The sequence below is a fragment of the Populus euphratica genome, unplaced genomic scaffold (assembly GCF_000495115.2).
Source record: "Populus euphratica unplaced genomic scaffold, PopEup_1.0 scaffold186.1, whole genome shotgun sequence".
Taxonomy (NCBI): Eukaryota; Viridiplantae; Streptophyta; class Magnoliopsida; order Malpighiales; family Salicaceae; genus Populus; species Populus euphratica.
The window spans coordinates 10995-15810 of NW_011499992.1; positions in this window are offsets into that span (position 1 = coordinate 10995).

The following is a 4816-nucleotide window of genomic DNA, read 5'->3' on the forward strand; positions in this document are numbered from 1 at the left end:
ATAATTAAGATGAGTTGGCTGGATTTTTAAGTTTTAAAAAGATTATGTAAATTAAGGGATTGAGTTAGATTGAAGTAAAAGTATTAAATTTCAAAGGTTAAGAGTAAATAATTAATATTAAACTAATATAGTGAGTAAGTTAATTAATATGGTTATTGGTGAAACAGGTACACCGCAAGGTGATGCAGATCGTTAGATATAGGACTTCTCCTATTTATGAATTACCATTTTGGAATGTAATATTCATGTCTTTACTTTCAGTATAAATCCTCTTGTGTTGTAAAAAAAATCAAGCACAAGATGTGTAGTTTGTAATAGATGTATTATTTTTGTGTTGTAAAAACCAAGTAAAAGGTGTAATATATAATGGATATATATATATTGTTAGTATGACCAAATCATTTTTAAAATGATAAGATAAGAATTTTAATATAAATATAATATGACTCTTAATCTTAATGTTGTATTTATGTAGTTTAAAGGCATACATATAGTTAGTTAGCATTTATTACTTTTAGTGATGAATTTGTTTATCTTTTAGATTTTTTTCAGTAGTATTTTTATGTTGATTTACTAATTGATATTATGAAACTTGAATATATTGATAAGTATATGTATTAAGTTATTGTTTGATTAATGGAATGTGATCCAGGATGATTGGATCAAGGTGAAAGTTGAAATGACATATAATAAAAGTGTTATTGATAACTTGGTACCAATAAAAATAAAGGAAACTTTGCTAAAATTTTCACAAAAAAATCCCATGATTTTAAATAAATTATCCAATACTTGACATTTGTAAAGAAATGTTAGAGATTTCATAACATTATAATTTGAGGGTGTTATAATTATACACAATTCTAGTTAAGAACTATTGCAAACAAGTTACCTTATACACAATTCTAGTTAAGAACTATTGCAAACAAGTTACCTTATACACAATTCTAGTTAAGAACTATTGCAAACAAGTTACCTATCTTGTATATGTCATTATCAATCCTTTTCTAACTACGTAAAAATTTTAGTACATATATGTCATTATTAATCCTTTTCTAACTACGTAAAAATTTTAGCATTTTATGATCATATCACAAAATAAACTATTTACCTATTAGGTAGTGCCTTCATTTTTTTATACTCTAAAAAAAAGCATGTAAATCCTTATTATACGGTTACCATTTCAATCTAACATAACTTAACTTCTAACAAAAAAATGACATAGGTCTTTGCTTTTGGAATAGTACACCCCTTGTTGCACATATGCAACGTTGCGGCGAACCATCCATCCTTCAAGAAAATGTAAATATCTATCTAGAAAATATGGAGAGACTAGGAATTCTTGTTTCTTATCAATAAAAATAGAATAGGAGTTGTCACCTAGTATTTTGATCAATAAAAACCCTAACTGGTCTCAAAGATTGGACATGGAGACTAGTTGCGTAAAGGAAAGGTATTAGCACCCCAAATATACCATACCTAAGGTAAGCTACATTATTTTATTTATCTGATTAAAATCTAAGATTTGGTCGTGTTTTCTAATTATTGGTCATATATGTCTAAGATTAAAAAAAAGTCCTCCTCAATAATGAGGTTTTTATCTTAATTAGATAAAACCCAGCCATTCTAGCATAAAAAAATTAATATCTGGAATACATATTACATGTAATATCATACCCCGGATACGAAAAGATAAACAAAATAAAATTGTTACTTTTTTAAAAAAATTGGTCAATGTTTTCTTGACTTTAATAAACTAGTTATTAAAGTCAAAATGCATACTAAAACATTATTTTATCAATGTTCTCTCGATCACACCTATGCTTAAACTCAATTGAACCTTTAATAAATTTAATTTAGTCCAATAAACACCTGATTTTTGACATTTCTTCCTCAAATTAAATTTTCTTTGTCAGTCAAGCTCTCATCAGTCAACGATATATTATCAAATTTCAATCCTTGTATTTTTAAACCTCCTCAACCATATTTTAGTCTTTTTTGAGCGCTTTAGTATCCTTTTTTCACTGTTATTATTTTTTGGTTTTTCTCAAATATATATATATATATGTTCTTTCTTTTTATACGCGAGGACCCAAAACTTGGTTACAACAAATTCTTCCTTTTTATAATACTTATGTAATAAAGACTTTGTGTAGTAAGTTTTATCAAGATAAACAAACCCGATCTTTTAAAGATGATCTTCTTAAAATTTAGGTTGATTTGAAAACTCATTCGGCGATTCTTTTGTATCAAAGATAAAAGGTTATGTGTGATTGGGTTAAACTAAAATCCTTTTCATCAATCCCCTTTAACCAAAACCAAATTCCTATATAGTTGGGCTAAATTAAGATTCCTTTCGTCAGTCCCCTTTAGCTAGAATCAAAATTCTACATGTGGTTAGGCTAAATTGAGATTCCTTTCGCCAATCCCCTTTAACTAGAACCAAAATCCTGTGTGTGATTGGGCTAAACTAAGATTCATTTTACCAATCTCTTTTAACCTGAACTAAAATCTAGTGTGTGGTTGGGCTAAAATGAGATTCCTTTCGCTAATCTCTTTTAACTTGAATCAAAATCTAGCGTGTGGTTGGGCTAAATTGAGACTCCTTTTGTCAATCTCTTTTAACCAAAACCAAAATCTTGTGTGCGGTTAGGCTAAACTAAGATTCCTTTCACCAATTCTTTTTAACCAGAACCAAAATCCGGTATAGGTGGGCTAAACTAAGCTTTCTTTTATCAATCCCTTTTAACCAGAACCCAAATCCGATGTGGTTAGGCTAAATTGAGATTTCTTTCCCTAATCCAATGTGGTTGGGCTAAATTGAGATTTCTTTCCCTAATCCCCTTAACCATAACCAAAATCATTTGTGGTTGGGCTAAACTGAGATTCCTTTCGCCAATCCCCTTTAACCAAAATAAAAATACAGCATGGTTAGGCTAAACTAAGATTCCTTTTGCCAATCCCCGTTAACCAAAACCAAAAACTGTTATGTGGTTCGACTAAACTAAGATTCCTTTCGCCAATCCTCTTTAACTAGAACTAAAATCTGGTGTGTAAAAAGTATGTAGTAGTCTTATTGGAATGGGTGATCTATCCAAATAGAAAAATAAAAAGTGAAGAGTGGAAGATGAAAGTGTGGTTTCATTATGATGGGAGACCTACCTAAGCGAAAAAATAGTCTCATTGTAATGGGTGACCTGCCTAATGAAAAAAAAAAGAGTGGTTTTATTATAATGAGTGACCTACTTAGGTGAAGGAATGATCTTATTGTAATGGGTCACCTACCCAAATAAAAAACATGGAGAATGGTCTCATTGTAATGAATGACCTACTTAAAAAAATGAACGAGCGTCTCCTTATAATGGGTGACCTACCCAGGTGAAGGAATGATCTTATTATAATAGGTGACCTATCCGGATAAGAATATGAAGAATGGTCTCATTATAATGGGTGACCTGCCTAAAAATAGTAAGGGCTCGAAGGCGCACTCAATAAGAGGTAAAGGCTCAAAGTCGCACTTAAAAAGAAAGTGAGGTTTGAAAACGCACTATCTAAGAGATGGTGAAGTAATGATCTACTAAAATATTAAAAACAAATGCATTTTGATTAACATGCATATGTACTTACCCGAGAAATATAGGTCCCTTTTTCTTCATAGAATCCTTCTTTTCTCAAAAGGTTGAATCTTGGTAGCAAACTTTGATGACCCTTTTGCTCTTGCTTACTCATGTCATATTTTATGATTTTGACCTCTAGAAGGGATTTGCTGCTCATTCTTCTTTGTCCTCCAACCTTTATCTCAAGGGCTGTCAACTCTGCCATACATTTTGTTTTCTTATGAAGGGAATCATGAAGCCATCCCCAACCATGTATTTTTGGATTACCCCCTAGCTTAATCATGCCCCAAATTATAGTGTTATTTGATTCATCATGTCATATAATAAGCCATTCATCTCCTAGATTCTCTCGGTAACTGTTTTTTGATCATTTGCTTGTATCCTACTAACACTCATCCAAAGATTTTCCAATCGATCTCAACCTGGATTATCAATTACCCACAAATATGCCTCTAGTTGTAACATTGATTAAGACTTAAAAATATATTTTTATCAAGGTTTTATATCATCATATTGCACTTGAAGTATGAATAACTCCTTAACTAAAGCATGTTTTATAATAATATATCTAATAATATAAGATACCTTTAATTTATGGTAAATGTTCATTTTAAATGCAGGTCTAAATACAAGCCTGTCACATAAATGAAAATATTAATTGATAAGTTTAAGTACTGAAATTAAAAGGACAAAGAGATGGCTAAACATAGAAAAGAGATGCTAGCGTAGTCCAAACTGGAACATTGTTCAGTAATTATGTCATATATGGAGCTGTAAATCTTAGATTTAGGTCTACTTTATATGGCTGAAAAAGTAAAACATAGGTCTACAACTTTCATGAGAGTCCAAGATTTAAAAAGGCCGTTTTGAAGTTCAAATTATAGCAATAACAAAGAAGTCCAAATTTGTCTTGCAGCCTAAACACTATTCAGTGTTTAGCCCATATCTTAAGTTCTAAAAGTCCAAATGACCTCAATTATTTTTTTCTAGAAAGCTGAGACAATTTCCTCGTGAAGGTCTGGTTCAAATTTTGATGTTATCAATGATATTTTATTTAAGTAAAAAGATAAATATTGTTGATTAGTACTTAAAAGTGCATTTTTATCAAGGTTTTATATCATTATTTTGGGCTTGAAGTATCAATAACTCCTTAACTAAAACATGTTTTATAATAACATATCTAATAATACAAGATACCTTTA